The sequence below is a fragment of the Manihot esculenta genome, chromosome 1, assembly GCF_001659605.2.
Source record: "Manihot esculenta cultivar AM560-2 chromosome 1, M.esculenta_v8, whole genome shotgun sequence".
Taxonomy (NCBI): domain Eukaryota; kingdom Viridiplantae; phylum Streptophyta; class Magnoliopsida; order Malpighiales; family Euphorbiaceae; genus Manihot; species Manihot esculenta.
Genome location: NC_035161.2, coordinates 25,107,114 through 25,131,607, shown reverse-complemented (window position 1 = coordinate 25,131,607; position 24,494 = coordinate 25,107,114). Strand labels below are relative to the sequence as shown.

Here is a 24,494-nt window from a genome sequence, read left to right as displayed (position 1 = left end):
ATTTGGCTTGTCGATTTGGGCAAATCAGTTGCCCATATCACTTGTGACTATGGTATAGTCAGTCGATTTGCCCCAGTGATTTGGGCAAATCGCTTCAGCTGGGCTACCTCCCAGTAGCGCCCTGGTTTTCTGTCTTGGGCTGGACTTCCTTGCCTTGATCAGCAGGTTGGGGAAGGGGTGTCCAAGGGTACCTCCTCCACATGGTGCACGGTAAATCCTTCATAGAAGTGCTTTAAACGGTGCCCATTAACCTTGAAAATCTTGCCCGTTTCTAGATTGCGTATGTCCATATCCTCATGTGGATAGACATGCTCCACCAAGAATGGCCCAATCCACCTAGATTGAAACTTCCTAGGAAATAATTTGAACCGTGAGTCAAAAAGCAAGACTTTGTCACCAACCTAAAATTGTTTCCTGGAGATATGTTTATCATGGAAGGCTTTGGTCTTGGCTTTATAGTCCCATGAAGCTTCATATGCGTCACGCCGAATTTCCTCTAGCTCTTGAAGTTGCAATTTTCATCAAGATTACATCTTTTAACAGCCCAATAGGCTCTGTGTTCAAGTTCTACGGGCAGATGGCAAGCCTTTCCATAGATCAGCCTATATGGGGACATACCTATGGGCATTTTGTAAGTTGTTCTGTAGGCCCACAAGGCATCATTGAGGTAGACACTCCAATCTTTGCGATTTGGGCAAACTGTCTTCTCGAGGATGGACTTGATCTCTCTATTTGATACTTCGGCCAGCCCATTTGTTTGAGGGTGATAGGCAGTGGATGTTCTATGGACAACATGGTGATTTTTAAGGAGAGTTTCCACCACCTTGTTGCAGAAATGAGTGCCTCAGTCACTGATTATGGCTTTGGACAAACCGAATCTAGAGAAGATGTGGGTTTTCACAAAGTCAACAACCACTTTTGCATCATCAGCTCTTGTTGCTTTGGCCTCTATCCACTTGGACACATAGTCTACGGCCAGTAGTTGATAGAGCATATTTTAGTCCACTTTATCATGATCTTATTGATGTTTATTTGCACCTATTCTACCTAATTTTGTGGTTTTAATCATATTTTGCAGATATTAGGTGTAAAGAAGCAATTTGGAGAAAATGCTCTTAAAAATACCAAAAAGTGCCAAAATTGGAAAAAGCCACCTTCGGCAGCACCTTCGACGGCCGAACCTTCGGTCCAGAGGCGAAACTCAACCTCCTTCGGAAGCACTTTCGGAAGCCAAAACTGCCTGTCATCTTCGGCGGCACCTTCGGCGGCCGAACCTTTGCTCCAGAGACGAAAGTCACCCATGTTCGGCGGCACCTTCGGCCGCCGAACCTTCATTCCAGAGCCGAACCTTCATTCCAGAGCCGAAAGTCCTGCCGCCGAAACTAAACTTAGGCGGCCGAAAGTCCCTCCGAACAGCCTCCTCCTTGTTCAAAAAGCCAAATCTTGAAGATCACATGTTTCCCACTTAGTGTCATGCACATTCAAAATTCAAATCAAGGCTCCACCTTCCTCTTTAGTGCATGAATCTTCTTGGACACACCTTGGACAGCAATTAAAAGACCAAAAAGGGCTTGCAACTCCACACATGCACATAGAAGACACAAGGGCACTTTGGGCAAAGCTCTAAAAGATGCATGGACAGCCACCAAACCCTAAGGAGCCTCTCAAGATCTATTTAAAGGCTTCAAGAAGACCAAGAACTGATCATCTCCCATTAAGGATTGATCAAGAATTCGGCAAGGCTTCTCTCTAAAAGATGCATGGATAGCCACCAAACCCTAAGGAGCCTCTCAAGATCTATTTAAAGGCTTCAAGAAGACGAAGAATTGATCATCTCCCATCAAGGATTGATCAAGAATTCGGAAAGGCTTCTCCTAGGCCTTCTCCGCCTTAGTTCTTCATCTTTTTGCTTTCTTTTCTTTGATTTTCTGTTTTGGTTCAGCCATGAGTGGCTGAAAACCTTATTCTAGTTGAAGTTTGGTTGAAACTAAGGTTATTTAAAAGGTTGTGAGATCTGAACATAAAGTGTTTGATTTTGGTTTATTCAATATTCATGCAATTGTGCTTAATTCTAAGATTGCTTTGTTGTTTTGATCAAATTGGCCACTTGATTCTTGATTGCAAAGTTAATTGATTGTTGGTTGGGATATTTTTTAGTCCGTAATTGCTGGAAATATTCTGTCCATAGAACACTTGGTGTAAAAACCAAAGAATTGCATGATCTAGCACCATCTTCAAGCGTTTGGAGTAGCTAGGGTTGGATCTTTCTAGTTCTTTATGCAATTGACAATTGTTTTGATGCCTTTGGCCCAAGGACGTTCCTTGGCAATTTGTTGATTAGTAATTGATTAGAAGACGTTCTCTAATTAATTTGTTCTTAAGGAAAGGCATGGTGGTGTGAAGCGTTTTCCATCCCCATAACTAACCTATTGATTCAATCAAGGTAATCTAAGTTTCAATGATCAACCCAAACAACCAAAGTGGATCCATATCTTCAACTAGACTTTTCTCATATTGATTTCCTCTTTTATTTTAATTACTTGCTGTTTTAATTGCTTTCAATAGTTGTTAGACAAATCAATCTCAAAACCCCCCTTTTTACTTTTATTGCACTTTACTTTTATTCAACTTATGATTTACTTGCTTTCTCTTGTATTTTCAATTAGTTCTCTTGGTCTTGATTAAGAAAAATAAATAGGTAATCAATTCTCTGTGGATTCGATCCTTCATCACTATCTGCAGTTGTAAATTATTGATAACCAAAAAGGTTATTTTTGACCGGCTTCGACAACCGCACTGTCAGTAGTATGCAGGTGTTGCCAAAGGATGGTGGGAATGGTCCCATGAAGTCTATACCCCATATGTCAAAGATTTCACAAACCATGATGGGTTTTTGTGGCATTTCACTATGATTGTTGAGGTTTCCCGTTTGTTGGCATCTTGCACATGACCTACAAAATAGATAAGTATTTCAAAATATGTTAGGCCAATATAACCCACATTCAAGGATCTTTTGGGCTGTCTTGCATGGACCAAAATGTCCTCCACAGCCGTATGAGTGGCAGAAGGCTAAGACAGAAGAAATTTCTTGATTCGGGATGCATCTTCGTATCACTTGGTCTGCACAATGCTTCCATAGGTAGGGTTCATCCCACACATAATACCTTGCATCTTTCTTTATCTTGTCTCTCATGTATTTAGGCAGATCAGAAGGTAAATCACCTGTAGCGAGGTAATTTACTATATCAGTATACCACAGTTCCTCTTCTTGGACAGCAAACAGGTATTCATTAGGGAAGGTTTCATTGATGGGGCATGTCTCCATTTCTGAAGGTATTCGGCTGAGGTGGTCAGCTACAAGGTTCTCCTTCCCCTTCTTGTCACGGATTTCTAAATCAAACTCTTGTAACAGCAGTATCCATCATACCATCCTTGGTTTTGATTCCTTTTTCTTGATCAAGTATCTCAATGCAGCATGATCTGAATAGACAATCACCTTTATCCCAAGTAGATAGAACCGAAACTTCTCCAATGCAAACACTATGACCAACAACTCTTTTTCTGTTGTAGGGTAATTACATTGTGCTGCATCTAAGGTGTGTGAGGCATAGTAAATGACATGAGGAGAGTTACCTATACGTTGTCCCAATACTGCACCTACAGCAAAGTTGCTGGCGTCGCACATGATCTCAAATGGGAGGGTCCAATCAGGAGGCTGAATGATTGGGGCAGTGACTAGCAGTGATTTGATCAAATCGAAGGCTGTTCTGCAGCTTTCACCAAAGTCAAATGGCACGTCCTGTTGAAGCAGTCTGCACAACGGCTGAGTTGTCTTGAAAAAATCTTTGATGAACCTCCGATAGAAACCAGCATGGCCCAAGAAAGAGCGAATCTCCCTAATGCTGGTTGGATAGGGCAAGCTTTTGATAGTATCCACTTTTGCTTTGTCCACCTCTATCCCTTTTGCTGAAACAATGTGGCCTAGGATTAGACCGTGGTTGACCATAAAGTGACACTTCTCATAGTTCAAGACCATATTTATCTCCAGGCATCTTAGAAGTATCTTCTCCAAGTTGGCAAGGCATTCATTGAAAAAGTTGCCATACACTGTGAAATCATCCATGAAGACTTCAATAATCTTCTCCATATAGTCAGAAAAAATACTCATCATGCACCGTTGGAAAGTGGCTGGTGCATTGCAAAGGCCGAAGGGCATCCTCCTAAATGCGAAGGTACCGAATGGACAAGTGAAAGTGGTCTTTTCTTAACCTTCAAGTGCAATAGGGATTTGATAGAATCCTGAATATACATCTAGACAGCAGTAGTGGCTTTTTCCTGCAAGTCTCTTAAGTATTTGGTCCATGAAGAGCAAGGGAAAGTGGTCCTTCCTTGTGGCTGCATTGAGCTTCCTATAATCCATGCATACTCTCCACCCATTTTGCACACGAGTGGACACTAGCTCTCCTTCAGAATTAGGGACAATGGTGATCTCAATCTTTTTTGGTACTACGTGGATGGGACTCACCCACTTGCTATCAGAGATGGGGTAGATGACCCCAGTGTCTAAGAGCTTTACTATTTCTTTCTTCACAACCTCCATCATTGGGGGATTCAGCCTTCTTTGAGCCTCACGGACAGGTTTGCACTCTTCTTCCATGAGTATTTGATGCATGCATGTTGATGGTGAGACGCTCTTTATGTCTTCCAAGGTCCACCCTATTGCTTGCTTGTGTTTTCTCAATAGCTCTAGGAGACTTTCTTCCTCTTGTTGGCTCAATTGATTGGATACTATAACTGGTAGTGTTTTTCTAGCCCCCAAGTAGGCGTATTTGAGGTGCCCTGGTAGAGGTTTTAGATCTGGTGTAGTTGCTGTCTGATCTGGTGCTTGCTGTTTATTCATTGATTTGGGCAGATTTTCTGTTGCCTGTCCTGGTGATTTGGTCAAATCGCTCCTGGTTATGTCTGTCTGCTCCAGTGATTTGGGCAAGTCAGGATCTGCCTGTTCTGATGATTCGGTCAAATCATCCGCAGTCAGTAAGATGCAGCATGTTGTCTCCCCTGCATCGGTCTTGATGCTGCTGGTTTTTTCATCCATGTCTTCTTGCCTGCATAAACCAGCATTAAGTAAATTATCTTGATCAAAATCAAAAATTTCTTGACTTAAATCATCAATAATATTAAGGCCATAAACAGGAGACACATCATTGGGGAATTTCATGGCATCATAAACATTAAATTTGATTACTTCCCCTTCAAATTCCATAGTCAATGTGCCATCATGCACATCAATTTTGGTCCTGGCTGTGCTCAAGAATGGTCATCCAAGTAGGATATCAGAGGTTGTGTTGCTTTTGTCCTCCTCCATGTCAATTACATAAAAGTCTGCTTGGAAGACTAATTGATCCACTTGTACTAACACATCTTCTAGGACTCCCTTGGGGTAAACAACAGATCGGTCAGCCAACTGAATCACTATGCTGGTGCCCTTGAGTGTACCTGCATTCAATAAGTTAAAGATGGAAAGTGGCATAACGTTGATTGATGCCCCAAGGTCACACATGGCCTTCTTTATCACTACGTTGCCTATCTTGTATGAAATGGTGAACATTCCTCTATCCTTGCATTTGGTTGGAAGTTTTCTTTGAGTGACAGCTAAGACGCACTCCCCCATGCTTACTTTCACACGTTCAGCAAGTTTCCTTCGGTTGGTGCATAGCTCTTTGAGAAATTTGGCATACCTTGGTATTTGTTTGACAACATCTAGTAGAGGTATGTTGATTTCCACCTTGCAGAGTATCTCAAGTATTTCTCTTTCCTCTTTTTCTTTTTGGGATCTTACAAATCTTCTTGTGAAAGGGGGAGGTACCTTAAATTTTTCCACTAGTTGTTGATCTGCCTTGGTCTGCTTGGAGCTGGATTCTGCCTGGGTCATCGATTTGAGCAAATCGCCTCTGCTGGGCAGTTCAGCCTGTCCATTGATTGGGTCTACGATTTGGATAGATCGATGCCCTGGATCATTTTCTGGCAGATTCACCTTAGTACCTTATTTCTGCATCTATTCAGCCCTGCTGTCTTAAGCTCTTTCCCACTTCTTAATGTGATGGCACTAGCATTCTTCCTCGGATTTATCTCAGTTTGGGAAGTTAACTTTCATTGTGATTCAAGCTTGCTCATGGATGAGGCTATTTGACCCACTTTTTGCTCAAGATTTTGCACAGTGTTTGCTAAGGACTTCACAATCTCTTCAAGGGGTGTATTGAACTTTTGAGGTGCAGTTTGGACTGGATTTCTTTGCTGGTAGCTTGGATATTGATTGGCCCTTGCATAACTGAAATTTGGGTGGTCCCTCCAACCTGGATTGTTGGTGTTAGAATAGGGATCATACCTTCTTTGACAATTGAACCCTCCAACTGCATTGACTTGCTGATCCTCTTCTTGAAGTGAAGGACATAGGTCAGTTGAGTGGTTTATATTTGCACATATTCCACATGGCTTTGGTTGCTGAATTTGATGGGCTTGTTGGGCTAGACCCACAACAAGGCTACGGACAACATTGGTGAGATAAGAGATTTGGGATGCTAAAAAGGATGTACTCACCTCGTTTACCCTTCTTGGTGGCTGTTCTTGGTCCCCAAATTGATGTGAAGCTGCTGCCATGGTAGAAATTAAGTCCCTTATGGCTTGAGGTGACTTGTCTTCAATTGATCCTCCACATGCTATGACTCGCGGTTGTCGAAGCCGGTAAAAAATAACCTTTTCGGTTATCAACAATATTACTACTGCAGATAGTGGTAAAGGATCGAATCCACAGAGAATTAAAAACTTACCTATCTTTCTTAACAAGACCAAAAGAATTAACTGAAAGCAAATAACTGAAAGAGAAGTAAACTGAGACGAGATAAACTGGAAGCAAATAAACTGAAAGTGAAATGGGGGAGTTTGAGATTGATTCAAGAGGTCTAAAACTGAAAGCAATAAAAGAAGACAAATAATTAAAAGTAAAGGGAATTCAATAATGAGAAAGCTCTAGTTGAAGAGTTGGATTCACTTTAGTTGTTGGGATTGATCATTGAAACTTATGTTCTTTTGATTGATTCAATAGATTAGTTATGGAGATGGAAAATGCTTCTCACCACCATGTCTCTCCTTAATCATAAACCAATTAGGGAATGTCCTCTAATTAATTACTAATCAACAAGTAAGAACGTCCTTGGGCCTTAGGCATCAAAACAACTGTCAATTGTAATAAGAGATAGAGAGAGCCAATCCTAGGTACCCAAACGCATGAGATGTTGCGAGATCATACAATTTCTTTAGTTTTTACACCAAGTGTTCTTATGTTTGAACAATCCAAGCAATTACGGACTTAAAACTATTCAAACTAACAATATATTACCTTGCAATCAAGAATCAAGTGGCCACATTGATCACAATAACAAAGCAATAATAGAATCAAGCATGCAATTGTATGAATATTGAATAAACCAAAGACAAACAACTTATGTTCAGATCTCACAATCCATAAAATAACTTAAGTTTCAACCAATCTTCAACTAGAATAAAAGGTTTCAGCCACTCATGGCTGAACCAAAAACCAAAATCAAGAAAAGAAGAAGAAGATGAAAAGAAGAAGGAGAATGCGTCGGCCTTGTGCAATTCGAAGAGATCAAGTGCAAGAAGGTCCTTCGGCTGGCCTTAGGTGCTTCTTAAATAGGATTAGATGCTGCCCTAAGTCTTACCTGCTACCCAAGAGGCTACTTGCTGCTCAAGTTGTGTCTGAAAAGGAAGGAGGCATGTTGCAAGGCTCTCAGAAGGAAAGAGGCACACGACAAGGTTGTGCAGAAGGAAAGAGGCGCGCGTCAAGGTTGTGCAGAAGGAAAGCGATGCTATCCAAACTTTCCTTTTTAGGTGGAGCCTTCGTTTGAATTTCAGATTTTGGATACTGAATGCATGAGAGGCAGGTGCATCTTCTTGAGATCTCGCTTCCTGAATAGGAAGAACTGACTGCTGAGGTGTCTGCACATCTTTAAACAAGGAGAGAAAGATCTGCAATTTGAATTTCAAATAATCTGCTAACTGCGCTTTCCTTATCTGTTTTTGCTTCTGCACTTTCCTCATTTGACACTTTCCTTATTTGAAACTTTCCATATTTGACACTTTCCATATTTGGCACTTTTTGGCAGTTTTAAGAGCATTTTCACCAGATTGTCTCTTTACACCATTTTCTGCAAAATAAGATCAAAACCACAAAATTAGGCAAAAAAAGTGTAAATGAACATCAATAATATCATGATAAATTGGTCTAAAATATGCTCTATCAAATACCCCCACACCTACCTTTTTGCTTGTCCTCAAGCAAATAAACATAGTTAAACAAGCTCTCTTTGCTACTTGATCCTTATTTCCACTTAAGCTCTTACTCTAGATACCTATTTTGAATCATTGCAGTGAAGAATGTATGTATCAGGGTTACTCACCTTCTTTCCTTGGCTCTCTTTACCTACCATGGCTGGTATTTATTTTCCTCAAGAGAGAGATTATACATGCACATATTATTTGTTCAATTAAGACTTTTTCTAGCTTTCAGAGTGATTTGCCCTTACCTTGAAGTACTCTATTCAACCTTTTGCACTTAAGTTTTGCTTGAAAAGGTCACCAACCTATTGATGTGAAAGTATATGTTTTCAGTTGGTCACCTGTCCAAGTGGCTACTAGCTTTGTTCATAGTTAATGACCATTGGAATAGTTTTCAATTTGTAGTTTAAGCCTTGGCCGAATCTCATTATCTCAAAGAATTGGGCAAATCAACACCAATTGCTAAAACAAGTCATATTAAGTTCATTCACACATCTTTCAATTCATTCTCTCTAATGAGCAATATATATTTTTCACCATGGCAAGCTCAAAGATTCAATTCAAAAGGCAATTCTCAAACATGAATACAACTCACTGCAATTGATTCAACTTAAGTTTAAAAAGTCATCATATCAATGGGGTCATGGAAAGAAAACTCATTCAACATAGTCTATCAGTTTGAGTAGAGCAAATCGAAACAGAAAAAAGAAAAAAGAACTGTGGCTAAAGTGTGTGTTATTGAAAAAATTGAAAAAATCAAACTGTGGCTAGCTATTCTCACGCAAAACTGAAAGAAGAAGACTGAAAGAGAAAAATTGCACAAACTAAAAAAAAAAAAAGAGGAAAAATCGCAGAACTGAAAGAAGAAGAAGGGAGAATCACAAAACTGAAAGGAAAAATTCAGAGATATGCACCCCCACACCTATTTCATGCATTGTCCTCAATGTATAAGAAACATCAAAGAGCAAAGGAAACTGAGTACTCCCCTAGGGTGGTGTGCATGGTGCGATCCACTTAAGCTGAATGAGTGAAGAACAGATGTTTGTATGGGAAGTCTTCCTTGACTGGACATGGCGCAGAGCTAGAGGGAAGCCCGCTCAAGTGATCAGCCACTAGATTCTCCTTTCCTTTCTTGTCCCTTATTTCCAGATCAAACTCCTGTAACAATAGAATCCACCGAATGAGTCTCGGTTTGGCCTCCTTTTTCTTAATCAGATATCACAAGGCTGCATGGTCGGAATAGAAGATGACTTTAGTCCCCATGAGGTATGTTATGAACTTCTCTAAGGCAAATACAACAGCCAAGAGCTCTTTTTCTGTTGTTGAGTAGTTGCTTTAGGCAGTGATAGAGTATAATTTAGTCCATTTTATATTAATATTATTAATGAATATTTACATGATTTCTGCTCAATTTATTGCTTTTAATATTATTTTGCAGAAAATAGTGTAAAAGGACAATTTGGAGAAAATCCCCCTAAAACTGCCTTATTTGGAGTAAAAGAGAGCAAGCCTGTCAAGCCGGATTCAAGTCAAATATGGAAAAATATTTTGAAGCTTAATATTCAAGCACTTGGGCCAGGCACTCGGACAGCCCGGATTCCAGCACAGGACCAGCAGCCCACGCATTGGACAGCCCATTCCCACGCCAAAGCTCGCACACCTTCACGCAACGGGCCCACTCCCGCACATCAATGCGCAAATGGCCCAACCTCGCACTCACACTCCCATTTCAAGGCCAAGCACATGGACCAATCAGCACATGGCCGCCACTCATGTAAAGATCCAACACGTGGACCATGAACCCATTCACGCACAATCACAAGCTTGGACAGCCCACACCACTCACGCTCATCAATTCGCACCAAACACATGCACATGGCCCACTTCAACGCGCGTTTCACCGTGGACTGCACAGCTCGCTCCAACTCCAGCCCGTTCTTGCACGTGGACAGCACTCATGAAACCGAAGCTCCCGCACCACTCAAGTATGGGCCCGCGCTCCATTTCACCATTCCCATGCAAGCCCTCTTGACATGGTCGCCTTCACAAATTCATCCGCAGATGGCCACACACATGAGATCCCGCACGTGGGCCCGCCTTCAAACACCCACTTTGGACAGCCCAAAGCGCTTCACGTGGATCACTCACGCAGCCCACTCGCTCCAGGCGCCCGCACGTCCACCTGCCCGCTCCAGCACCTCACCGCACCTGATCCACTCACGCACCGCGCGGTCAGGAAAATTTCCTAAACAGCATGGCTCCTCTGCACCTATTTAAAGGCTCTTCAGTGGACGAAAAAGGCACACAATTCAATTCGGCAATTCAGGAATTTCCGCAGGAGGCAGAATTCAAGATTTCAACTTCGGTTCTTTTCTTTCTTTTCCCTTTTATTTTTCTGTTTTTTTTTATTCAGCCATGAGTGGCTGAATTCTTTTCATCTAGTTGAATATTGGTTGAAACTTTAGTTGGTTAATGGGTTGTGAGACTTGATCAAATATTGTTTAATTTTTGGGAATTCAATATTCATGCAATTTCATATTTAATTCTCATATTATTTTGTTATTGAGATCTATGTTGATTTTTTATTACAAAATAATTATTTGTTAGTTTGAATAATTTAAGTCCGTAATTGCTTGGATTATTCTTACATGAGAACACTTGGGATCAAACCCAAGGAAATTGCATGATCTAACGTTGTCTCCATACGTTTGGGTAGCTAGGATTGGATCTCTCTATTTCTTAATGCAATTGACAATTGTTTTGATGCCTAAGGTCCAAGAACGTTCCTTGGCAATTTGTTAATTAGTAATTAATTAGAGAACGTTCCCTAATTAATTTAATAATAAGGAGAGATAATGGTGGTGAGAAGCGTCTTCCATCTCCATAACTAATCTATTGAATCAACCCAAAAGAACAAAGTGTCTGTGATCAATCCCAACAACTAAAGTGGATCCAATACTTCAACTAGAGTTTTCTCATTATTGATTACTTTTTATTTAATTATTTACTTTCTATTATTTTTCTCATTATTAGTTTACTACAATCAATCTCAAACCCCCCCATTTTACTTTTATTGCAATTTATTTTTATTCTGCTTCCAGTTTATCTCATTTGATCCCACTTTCAGTCTTTTATCTCATCTTTAATTTATTATCGTTCCAGTTTATTTTCTTGGTCATAAAAAGAGAAATAGGTGAGTTCTCAATTCTCTGTGGATTCGATCCTTTCACCACTATCTGCAGTTGTAAATTGTTGATAACCAGAAAGGTTATTTTTGACCGGCTTCGATAACCGCGAGTCAGGCAGCATCCAATGTGCGTTTTGCATAGTGAATCACATGGGGTGAGTTTTCCACATGTTGCCCCAAGACTGCCCCCACTGCATAGTTACTTGCATCACACATGATTTCAAAGGGCAAGTTCCAATAAGGTGCCTGAATGATTGGGGCAGTCACAAGCAATTCCTTTATCAGATCAAATGCTGTTTTGCAACCTTCATCAAAATCAAATGTTACATCTTGTTGGAGCAATTTACATAATGGCTGTGTGATTTTGGAGAAATCTTTTATGAATCTCCTGTAGAATCCTGCATGACCAAGGAAAGAGCATATTTCTTTAACATTTGTAGGATAAGGCAGATTTTTTATTGTGTCTACCTTGGCTTTGTCCACTTCAATCCCTTTACCTTAAACTACATGCCCTAAAACCATACCTTGATTAACCATGAAGTGACATTTCTCATAATTAAGCACAAGATTTGATTCAATGCATCTCTGTAGGATCTTCTCCAAGTTGGCAAGGCACTCTCCAAAGGAGTTACCATGTACTGTGAAATCATCCATGAACACTTCAATGGTGTTTCCCACATAATCTAAGAATATGCTCATCATGCAACGTTGGAAGGTAGCAGGTGCATTGCATAGTCCAAATGGCATTCTTCTAAATGCAAAAGTGCCCAAAGGACAAATGAAGGTGGTCTTCTCTTGGTCTTCTGGAGCTACTGGAATTTGATAAAAACCTGAAAAACCATCAAGACAACAATAGTGGGACTTACCTGCAAGCCTTTCCAGCATCTGATCAATGAAAGGTAATGGGAAGTGGTCTTTCCTTGTGGTTGCATTCAGCTTCCTATAGTCCATGCATACTCTCCACCCATTCTGAACTCTAGTGGGAACAAGTTCTCCTTCAGCATTTGGAACAATGGTGATCCCAGTCTTTTTGGGAACTACATGCACAGGACTTACCCATTTGCTATCAGAGATTGGGTAGATGATTCCTGCGTCCAGAAGCTTGACTATCTCCTTTTTCACTACCTCCATCATAGGTGGATTTAGCCTTCTTTGAGTATCTCTGACTGGCTTGCATTCTTCCTCCATGTGTATTTTATGCATGCATGTGGCAGGTGAGATACCTTTTATGTCATCTATGGTCCATTCTATGGCTCCCTTGTGCTTCTTTAGTACAATCAGGAGGCTTTCTTCTTCAGTATGGCTCAATTGATTGGACACTATCACTGGATGTGTCTTTTCAGCTCCCAAGTACACATATTTCAAGTGGTCTGGAAGGGGTTTCAGATATGGTTCTGAGATTTTCTGACCTGTGTTCTGCTGCTTGGAAGGACAAGTGTCTGTCTGAATGGGGTGTCTGGCTGAACTGGTTTTAGGTTCCTCTTTCTGCGCAGGACCTATCTGAAAGGGATGTTTCGCATGATTGTCCTGCGGTTCAAGCTGAAGAGGCGCGCCTGGAATGCCCTCTGTCTGTGCAAGGTCCTTCTACGAACTGATCTAAGGGAGTGCGTTCGGTTTCTTTTTTCCTACGGTTGTCTGCAACTCATCTGCTCGATGCTTCAGACTGTTTCCTTCAATTCTGGCTCTTTCTGGCTCTCTACCTTTTCCTGGTCAGTTTCCCTGCAAAGATCATTGGTTAGTATATCATCTTGATTCTCATCAAAGATGTCCTGGCTCAAACAATCAATAATATCAAGACCATAAACAGGGGACACATCATGGGGATATTTCATGGCATCATAAACATTGTATTTAAGCACTTCCCCTTCAAATTCCATGGTGAGAGTGCCATCATGCACATCTATTTTGGTTCTGGCAGTGCTCAAGAAAGGACGTCCAAGTAGGATGTCTGAAGAAGTGCTACAGTTGTCTTCCTTTGTATCAATTACATAAAAGTCTGCCGGAAAGACAAGTTCATCCACTTGTACAAGAACATCTTCTAAAACTCCTTTTGGATACACCACAGATCTGTCAACTAACTGAATTACAACTCTAGTGTCTTTCAGTGCACCTGCATTCAAAGAATTATAGATGGAAAGAGGCATAACATTAATGGATGCACCAAGATCACACATAGCTTTCTTTATCCCAACATTCCCAATTTTGCAAGAAATAGCAAACATTCCTTTATCTTTACATTTGGTTGGGAGCTCTCTCTTTATCACAGCAGTAACAACCTTACCTACACTTACTTTCTCTCTCTCAGTAAGCTTTCTTCTGTTGGTACACAACTCTTTCAGAAATTTTGCGTACCTGGAAATCTGTTTCACAACATCTAGCAGAGGTATGTTGATTTCCACTTTCCTGAAGGTCCCAAGGATCTCCTTTTCTTCTTTTTCTTTTTGTGTTCTTTCAAATCTTTTTGGAAAAGGAGGTGGAATTTGGAAACTTACCTGTTGATCAGCCTTTTGCTTGTGCGCAGGAATGGTTTCAGATGGGGGTCGCCCATTTGGCTTGGAGAGGTGGTGCGCAGGTTGTTTAGCTGAAACACCTGGTTCTTGCGCCTCTTGCTTCTCTTCCTCGGATTTGGCATCTTGAAGCTCTTTCCCACTTCTTAGTGTGATAGCACTCACATTCTGTCTAGGATTAGTTTCAGTTTGGGAAGGTAGCTTACCTTGGGATTCAAGCTTGCTTATGGAGGTGGCCATTTGTCCCATCTGCTGTTGGAGACTTTGCAAAGTCTTCACTACCTCATCAAGAGTAGTATTGGAACTTGGAGGTGCTGGTTGGGCTTGATTTCTTTGGTAGTTCTGGTAATTGTTGGCTCTTCCATAGCTGAAATTGGGGTGGTCTCTCCAATCTGGATTGTAGGTGTTAGAATATAGATCATGTCTAGGCTGGTTGTTGTATCCTCCAATGGCATTGACTTGCTGGCTGTTTTCTTGAAGTGTAGGACATTGATCAGTTGGATGTCCCACATATGCACAAATCCCACATGGCCTAGGTGGCTGAGGTGCTTGAGCCTGTTGAGCATATCCTATGGCAAAATTTTTCATAATAGAGGTCAGTTCAAAAAGCTGAGAAGAAATAGTGGATGAACTTACCTCATTTGCTCCTCTCTGCAATTGCTTTTCTTCTCCATATTGCCTAGATGAGGCTGCAAGGGTGGAGATCAACTCTCTCATCTCCCTAGGTATTTTGTCTGCAATGGAACCTCCACATGCTACATCAATGAATCTTCTTTCTGATAATAGCAATCCTCCATAGAAGAATTCTATGAGTGCCTTATCTGAAATATCATGTTGAGGACAACCTGTACACAACCTTTTAAACTTTTCCCAATAGTCATATAAATCCTCATATGGTTTCTGTCTAATGCTACTGATTTTTCTTCTTATGCCAATGGCTTTAGAAGTTGGAAAATATTTGTTCAAAAAGGTTATTACCATATCATCCCAAGAAGTGATAGATCCAGATGGTAAGTAAAACAACCAATCCTTAGCATAATCATCAAGTGAAAAAGGAAAAGCTCTCAACTTAACATCATCTTCAGAAATACCTTGAGGTCTCATAGATGAACAGACAATGTTGAACTCTTTCAAGTGCTTGTGTGGATTTTCATTTTCTAAACCTTTAAACTTAGGAAGGAGATGAATCAAACCTGTTTTCAATTCAAAGGGAACTGTCAGAGGTGGGTATGTGATGCAAAGAGGTGCTTGATCACCTATAGGTACTGCCAATTCTCTTATGGTTCTTTCTCTTGGCATTGGGACTCTCATAGCTGGATTTTGTTGTATTATTTTCTCACGGACAGCATGTTCATTGTGGACAGCAGGTTGTGCCACGTTTTCAGCCATTTATGGAGTTGGATGGTGCGGTTCAATGGTTTCAGAAGGTGCTTCTGTGCAGAGGTGCTCTTCAGATGAAGATTCGGGCGTGACTTGCTTGTTCAGTCTCCTGATTGTGCGCTCAATTTCCGGATCATAAGGAAGAGTTTCCCTACGTTCAAATCTGGTCATGAAAGAAAAACAGATTAGTTAAATCAACTCCCCAACAACGGCGCCAATTTTTGACTCGCGGTTGTTGAAGCCGAAAAAAAATAACCTTTTCGGTTATCAACAATATTACTACTGCAGACAGTGGTAAAGGATCGAATCCACAGAGAATTGAAAACTTACCTACCTTTCTTAACAAGACTAAAAGAATTAACTGAAAGCAAATAACTGAAAGAGAAGTATACTGAGACGAGATAAACTGGAAGCAAATAAACTGAAAGTAAAATGGGGGGGGGAGGGTTTGAGATTGATTCAAGAGATCTAAAACTGAAAGCAATAAAAGAAGACAAATAATTAAAAGTAAAGGGAATTCAATAATGAGAAAGTTCTAGTTGAAGAGTTGAATCCACTTCAGTTGTTGGGATTGATCATTGAAACTTATGTTCTTTTGATTGATTCAATAGATTAGTTACGGAGATAGAAAACGCTTCTCACCGCCATGTCTCTCCTTAATCATAAACCAATTAAGAAATGTCCTCTAATTAATTACTAATCAACAAGTTGCTAAGGAACGTCCTTGGGCATTAGGCATCAAAACAACTGTCAATTGCAATAAGAGATAGAGAGAGCCAATCCTAGCTACCCAAACGCATGAGATGTTGCTAGATCATACAATTTCCTTAGTTTTTACACCAAGTATTCTTATGTTTGAACAATCCAAGCAATTATGGACTTAAAACTATTCAAACTAACAATATATTACCTTGCAATCAAGAATCAAGTGGCCACATTGATCACAATAACAAAGCAATAATGGAATCAAGCATGAAATTGTATGAATATTGAATAAACCAAAGACAAATAACTTATGTTCAGATCTCACAATCCATAAAATAACTTAAGTTTCAACCAATCTTCAACTAGAATAAAAGGTTTCAGCCACTAATGGCTGAACCAAAAACCAAAATCAAGAAAAGAAGAAGAAGATGAAGAGAAGAAGGAGAATGCGCCGACCTTGTGCAATCCGAAGAGATCAAGTGCAAGAAGGTCCTTCGGCTAGCCTTAGGTGCTTCTTAAATAGGATTAGATGCTGCCCTAAGTCTTACCTGCTGCCCAAGAGGCTGCTTGCTGCCCAAGTTGTGTCTGAAAAGGAAGGAGGCACGTTGCAAGGCTCTCAGAAGGAAAGAGGCACGCGGCAAGGTTGTGCAGAAGGAAAGAGGCACGCGGCAAGGTTATCTAAAAGGAAAGAGATGCTGTCCAAACTTTCCTTTTTAGGTGGAGCCTTCGTTTGAATTTCAGATTTTGGATACCGAATGCATGAGAGGCAGGTGCATCTTCTTGAGATCTCGCTTCCTGAATAGGAAGAACTGACTACTGAGGTGTCTGCACATCTTTAAACAAGGAAAGAAAGATTTGCAATTTGAATTTCAAATAATCTGTTGACTGCGCTTTCCTTATCTGTTTTTGCTTCTGCACTTTCCTTATTTGACACTTTCCATATTTGGCACTTTCCATATTTGGCACTTTCCATATTTGGCACTTTTTAGCAGTTTTAAGAGCATTTTCACCAGATTGTCTCTTTACACCATTTTCTGTAAAATAAGATCAAAACCACAAAATTAGGCAGAAAAAGTGTAAATGAACATCAATAATATCATGATAAATTGGTCTAAAATATGCTCTATCATGCTGCGTCTATGAACTTTCTTTTCGAAGGTAGCAAACCTCCATAGAAATATTCAATGAGAGATTTGTCAGAGATATCATGTTGAGGGCAGCTTGTGCACAACCTTTTGAACCTCTCCCAGTACTCATACAAGCCTTCAGAATGCTTTTTCCTTATACCACTGATTTCATGACGGATGCCAATGGCTTTTGAAGTTGGAAAGAATTTGCTTAAGAAAGATCTTACCATACCAGCCCATGATGTGATGGATCCAGGTGGTAGGTCGAATAGCCAATCCTTGGCATAGTCATCAAGGGAAAAAGGGAAGGCTCTAAGTTTAACATGCTCTTCTGAAATACCTTAAGGTCTCATGGTTGAGCATACGATGTGGAATTCTTTCAAGTGCTTGTGAGGGTCTTCATTTTCTAGGCCTTTAAATTTGGGGAGGAGATGGATCAGGCCTGTCTTTAATTCAAAGGGTGTTGTTAATGGGAGATAGGTAATGCATAAGGGTGCCTGATCTCCTGCTGGTACAGCTAGCTCACGGAGTGTTCTCTCCTGTGGCTGTGGTGCACGGATGGGCACGTTTTCAGCTTCAACTTCAACTTCTTTATATGCAGCAAGTGGTTCAGCCATAGTTTGATTTTCTGGTACAACAACCTGTATTTCTGTTTCTGGTTCAAGTGCATCAGTAGCAGGTGCGATAGTAGGTGTAGCAGCCGGTGCAATAAATTCTGCAACAGGGGCAGTAGTAGTTCTATCAGATGGCACAGCGGCAAATCGAATGGTAGACACCAAATTCGTTGTTGTTGCTGATGAAGAGGGTTTTGAGGCTTGGTTCCTCAAGTTTGCTTGGTTCCTCAAGCTCTTGGCAGTGCGTTCAATCTCTGGATCGTAAAGAAGAATTTCTTTACAGCCAGCCCTCATCATAAAGGGAAAATACGTTAGTTTAAATCAAATTTCCGGCAACGGCGTCAATTTTTTATAGCGGTTGTCGAAGCTGTAAAAAATAAACCTATTATCAATCAACAAAATAACTTGTAGATAATGGCAATAGGGTCGAACCACAGGGATTTGACACTAAGGATCTTCCTAATAATGACTTGGACAAATAAATAACAAAAGTAAAATAAAAAGAGGGGGGTTTGTTTTGATAATAGTGAACTAAAATTGAAACTAAGTAGTAAGAGAAAGCAATAAAAAAGATGAGTAAATCAATGGGAGAAGGACTCTAATTGAAGTATGGATCCATTTCAGTTTTGAAATTGATCATTGATTCTTTGATACTCCAATTTATTTCAATAAATTAGTTTAGGTTATGGAAGACGCTTCTCACAATCAAATTCTTCCTTAGTTTTAGTTTGACTAGGAAACGTTCGCTAATCAAACACTAGTCAACAAGTTGCCAAGGAACATCCTTGGGATTTTTTACTTTTCAACCGTTGACTGCATTAAGACATAGAGAAATCCAATTCTAACCTTGCCAACCGCGTGGTCAAGTTTAGATTATGCAACCAATTGTACTTGTGTTCAAACAATCTAAGTAATTACGGACCCAAATTATTCAAACTAACAATATATTACTTATGCAATTAAAAGCAACAGGCCTTAATTGATTCTAATAGCAAAGCAATAATAGCATGAAGAACAAGTTGCATAAATATTGAAAAATAGAAGTTTAACAATGGAGTATCAAATCTCCCAATTCATCATAAACTGAAATTTCTCCAACTTCAACTAGAGAAAAAGATGTTTAGCCACTCATGGTTTACTAAGAATACAAAAAGAAAGAAGAAAAGTAGAGAGAGAGAGCTGCCAAAATTCTAGAGAAAATTTGATGATGCCTTGCTGGTTGGTTGCTGTCCCTTTTTATAGATGAGGAGTCCTAATCTTTCTTGGAGTTGGAATCCTATTTTGACTTGGTATCTTTGATGGTCTTTTAATCCCTCATTGTCTTTATATTTTATCATGAATAAAACTCCTTTAGTGAAGGACTTTCTTTGGTGTGACTCTTGGAGTTATCATAGGATTGATCTTGTGGTGTTTGAAGTAGGATAGGACTCCAACACTTTTAAAATTTTGAATTTCCTTCTTTTCCCGCATTGCTGGATTTTGCTGGCGACAGTCGATTGGGTCAGTTGATTTGGGCAAATCGCTTGCCCAAATCGTTTCTGCAATTCAATTCTAGTTTTCTGCTTCAGCTTCCTACAAGTGATTTGGCCAAATCACTTCGGCTAAATCGATTTTCCAGCTTTTTCTGCAAAATTTCTCCAAGTTTCCATTTTCTTTATTTTCTGCAAAAATATCATAAAAACATAAATTAAACTAGAAAAATGCATATTTAAACAGTAATAATGATAATAAAAATGTGGCTAAATTATGCTTGATCAATATACATTAACTTTTTTATTTCAGTTTTAAATTAATTAAATTATAAATTATTGTATTTTATAAAATATATTTTTTAATGATTGTAGTATAATTTTAAATAGTAAATTAACTTTAAAAAAATTAATATAATTACATATTTATGATACGACCAGAAAATAGAACTGTGTTGTAATTGATTAAATCTGCAAGAAAGAGAACGTGAGGTGGTAAATATCCATGGCAGCCACTCCGATGCTCAAGTCAGCAAATTGAAGAATAGGGTGAATGTAGAACTTAAAACATGCATGGCAGCCACTCCGACGCTCAAGTCAATAAATTGGAGAATAGGGTGAATGTAGAACTTGAAAGTAGTTGTGTAAGAGAATTGTGTACTTTTACCTTTGTGATCGTTCTTCTTTTATACTATGAGAAGATGGGAATAAATATAGTATGTCCTGATAATCCAGCGATGATATGGCTGACTAACCTGATAAGGGATCCCACTGAATAACTAGTCAGAGATCCCGTGATTAGAGGTATAACATGAGCCAATGGATTATGTCTGCTAATAGTAACTTTATGACGAGACTTGTTCTATACATGAGAGAGCGAGTCTTTGATGAACCAGGTATTAAGGTGTCTGGGTCTTCCTTTCCTCGGGTGGGACCGCGTTATCCACCTATCAGATCCTCGCCATGTGGTCCTATTTTGTGGTGACAGCTCATGACTTACTTTGCACGATCGTAGTGTAATATCAAAGGTTTTGCTGGTCTTCAATTCTTTAGATTCGAAGGAAATAATTATTTTCATAATCTGGAGCACGTGGCTTTTTGAGGTTGGTCTTCCCCTACTCACGTCGTTTTGCCTACCTAGCTCTAGAAAGACTCGGTCACTCTTTCTTTCTCAATTATATTCCATTGCTTTCTCGGTAATTTTTTTTCTCCTTTTAAAATGAATAGGGATACTTTCTCTTCTTCTCTTGGTGAAAATCCTGCCTCAAACTCCTCCGACAGCCCTATTGGTGCCCCGACCTCTATCATTCCACAGAGGGCTACTCACGAAAGTAATGGCAGCCTGATTAGCGATGTTCCTCCCATACTATCGAAGCAAGATGTTAATCATATTCACGACCAATACCAAATTTCTCAAAAGGCTTTTCATATTTTTGCTCCTTCCTCGAGTGTTTGCGTGACTGACCAGATCTCTGCAGAAGATACTATCATAATCTTCGAAAAGCAGCTGAAGGTGAGTCTTCGGTTTTCTATGGATCCGTTTTTTGTTGAGGTCCTTCGATTTCATAAGCTTGCAGTCACTCAACTACATCCTAATGGCTAGAGAATTTTAGTGGTTTTCTAGTTTGTTTATCTTAATAATAACATCAAGTCGAGCATGGCCCTCTTCTTCCAACTGTACTTGCTAGGTACTCATAAGAATGAAGAGTTCTGTTTTTTTAGCAGTCGAAAATATTAGACGACATTTGACTGGATACCTTCTTCATTAAAATGATGGAAAAATAAGTTTTTAATCCTCTGCAACCAAACATTCGAGGGTTTCGAGCATCTCTGAACAAGTTGGAACCTATGAGTAGAGATGAAGAAGGATGGGGTCCAACCATAGAGGGATGAGGATGAGGCTCTAAACTTTCTCTTGACAATGGCTGTAATACCTGGCTAGACTCCGGCGTCAGAATTTCAACCTTCCGACGGAATCTCCGTTAGAATTTGGGATCTCAGATGTCGAAACCTCTTAGAATAGTAAAATAAGATTTTATGAAACGATTTTATGGTTTTAATGCTAAGTTTTTGAATTAAAGTTTTTAAAAGAAGAAAAGTATTTTTGAAAGGAAAATCCAGGTTCGGCCGCCGAACATGGTGCCGCTGCGGGAGCTTTCCTTTCGGCCCCCGAAGGTGGTCTGGCCAGCCACCTATAAGAGGCCTCAAGTCCGAAAACGGGCGAGTTTTTCTCTCCATTTTCGGGCAAAGGTGAGTTCTTGCCCTCCCTTTGATGATTTTATGATTTTCTTTCAAATCCTTCAATGTTTTCACGAGTTTTCTCTTGTCTTTGAAGATCTAAGCTTAAACCCGAGTTTTGAAGTCTTGGAGACCGTTTGACTCATCCCCACATTAGGGATTGCTGTCACTCCTAGATCTCCAAGAGGTAAGCCTAGATCCTTGCCTTTCTTATGTTTTTAATTAAGTTTTATGAAGGGTTGAGGGGTAAAGATGCATGATGTGGTTAGATCTAAAATGTTAGGGTTTGTGTTAGTTGTGTTGATGAATGTTTGCTTATGTATTGTTTTATAGTTGTTTGTTGGGGTTTAGCCTAGTTTTTATGCCCCTTATGCTTGATGAGTGTGTATGCATATTTTGAAGGGATGGATGTGCGATTTTGGAGAGTTTGGTGGCTGAGTGCATAAGGCGGAATCGGGTTCTGCCATTCTGGAGAACCCAGGTTCGGCCGCCGAAGCAAGGTTTGGCCGCCGAACCTGCCTGTGGAGGCAGCCTTTGGCCGCCTAACCTACCCCCGAAAGGATGGACTTTTGGATCTGTGAAAGGGTTAGGCCGCCGAACCTACCCCCGAAGGTTAGTGACTTTCAGCTCTGGAAGGGGCCTTCGGCCGCCGAACTTGCCGCCGAAAGTCCCCTGCCCAACCTTCCTTTGCTTGTTTCCTATACATGTTTTATGATGATTTAGGGGGATTTTTGGGGAGTTGTTAGAGTCATGTATTAGCTATGTTTGGTCCCTCATGGGAGTCCATCTGTGTAGGATCGGACTTGGGAGACCGTAGAGGCCAGCAGTGAGTCAGCTGCTACAGTTGTGGTCAAGCATCAGCCAGAGGTGAGTAGAACTAAACTAATCTATTATTTTAAATTAATCAAACTTTTGAGCATGTTCATGCATCACAAATGCCATATTATGTAATAGGTTGTTTGCATTAGAATTCACGAATATGATGCATTGCATAATTTACTGTTGTTGTGGATGGATATTGGATGACCCACTAGCCTTCGATATGATATGATATGATACGGTATGGAAGTCCAGGTGAGGCCCATTCTACGCCCCTGGCACCATGTAAGGGAAAGTCCAGGTGAGGCCCATTCTATGCCCCTGGCAAATTGGATATATTATGTTTAAGCGAAAGTCCTGAGGAGCTCCCATAGTGGGCCGGGCACATTGGATTATGTAGAGGGTTACTGGTGACAAGTCCATCATTGATGTGTATTGTTTGTGTTGGGATGCATTTCATGAGAGCATTGACAGGAGCGATTGTCGAAGCCGATCAAAAATAACCTTCTTGGTTACCTATAAATACAACTGTAGACAGTGGTGAAGGATCGTATCCACAGAGAATTGATTACCTATTTATTTATCTTAATCAAGACCAATCAAACCAATTGAAAGCATAAGTGAAAGCAAGTGATTGCAAATAGAACAAAAGTAAAGTGCAAGGAAAGTAAAAAGGGGGGTTTTGAGATGATTTGATTAACAACTAATGAAAGTAATTAAAACAGCAAGTAATAAAAATAAAAGAGGAAATCAATAAGAGAAAGGTCTAGTTGAAGATATGGATCCACTTTGGTTGTTTGGGTTGATCATTGAAACATGGTTATCTTGATTAACTCAATAGGTTGGTTATGGGGGTGGAAGACGCTTCTCACCACCATGTCTTTCCTTATGAATAAACTGATTAGGGAACGTCCTCTAACCAATTACTAATCAACAAATTGCCAAGGAACATCCTTGGGCCATAGGCATCAAAACAATTGCCAATTGCATGAAGAACAAGAAAGATCCAAACCCTAACTACTCAAACGCATGAGATGATGTTAGATCATACAATTCCTTGGGTTTTTACTCCAAGTGTTCTAAGATCATAATATTTCCAGCAATTACGGACTAACAAATATCCTAATCAACAATCAATTAACTTTGCAATCAAGAATCAAGTGGCCAATTTGATCAAAACAACAAAGCAATCTTGGAATTAAGCACAATTGCATGAATATTGAATAAATCAAAAGCAAACACTTTATGTTCAGATCTCACAACCTTTTAAACAACCTTAGTTTCAACCAAACTTCAACTAGAAATAGGGTTTCAGCCACTCATGGCTGAACCAAAACAGAAAATAAAAGAAAAGAAGAAAGAAGATGAAGAACTAAGGTAGAGGAGCCTTTGGAGAGCCTTGATCAATCCCTTGATGGAAGATGTTCATTCTTGGTCTTCTTGAGGCCTTTAAATAGATCTTGAGAGGTTGCCTTTTTCCTTTTTAGTGTCCATGCATCTTTGAGTGATTGCCCCATAGTGCCCTTGAGTTTTCTTTGTGCATATGTGGAGTTGCAAGCCCTTTTTGGTCTTTTAATTGACATCCAAGGTGTGTCCAAGAAGATTTATGCACTAAAGAGGAAGGTGGGGCCTTGATTTGAATTTTGAATGAACATAGCACTATGTAGGAAACATGTGATCTTCAAGATTTGGCTCATTAAATAGAAAAGAGCATGTTCGGGGGCATGTTCGGCCGCCTAAGTTAAGTTTCGGGGGCAGGACTTTCGTCTCTGGAGCCAAGGTTCGACGGCCGAAGGTGCCCCCGAAGGTGGGTGACTTTTGCCTCTGGACTGGACTTTAGGCCGCCAAAAGTGCCCCCAAAAGTGGGTGACTTTCGGCTTCCGAAAGTGCTTCCGAAGGTGCCCCCGAAAGTGGTTGAGTTTTGGCTTCCGAAAGTGCTTCCGAAGGTGCTTCCGAAAGTGGCTGTTTTTGGGCATTCTTTGGCACTTTTAAGAGCATTTTCTTCAAATTGTTTCTTCACACCTAATATTTGCAAAACATGATTAAAACCACAAAATTAGGTAGAATAGGTGCAAATAAACATCAATAAGATC

The 24,494-nt window shown here is 40.1% G+C and overlaps 1 pseudogene; it reads right to left on the bottom strand.

Annotated features, from left to right (window-relative positions):
- Window positions 1-9,369: 9,369 nt before the first annotated feature.
- The window catches only part of LOC122723802, a 100,944-nt pseudogene continuing 85,819 nt past the window's right edge, over window positions 9,370-24,494 (bottom strand).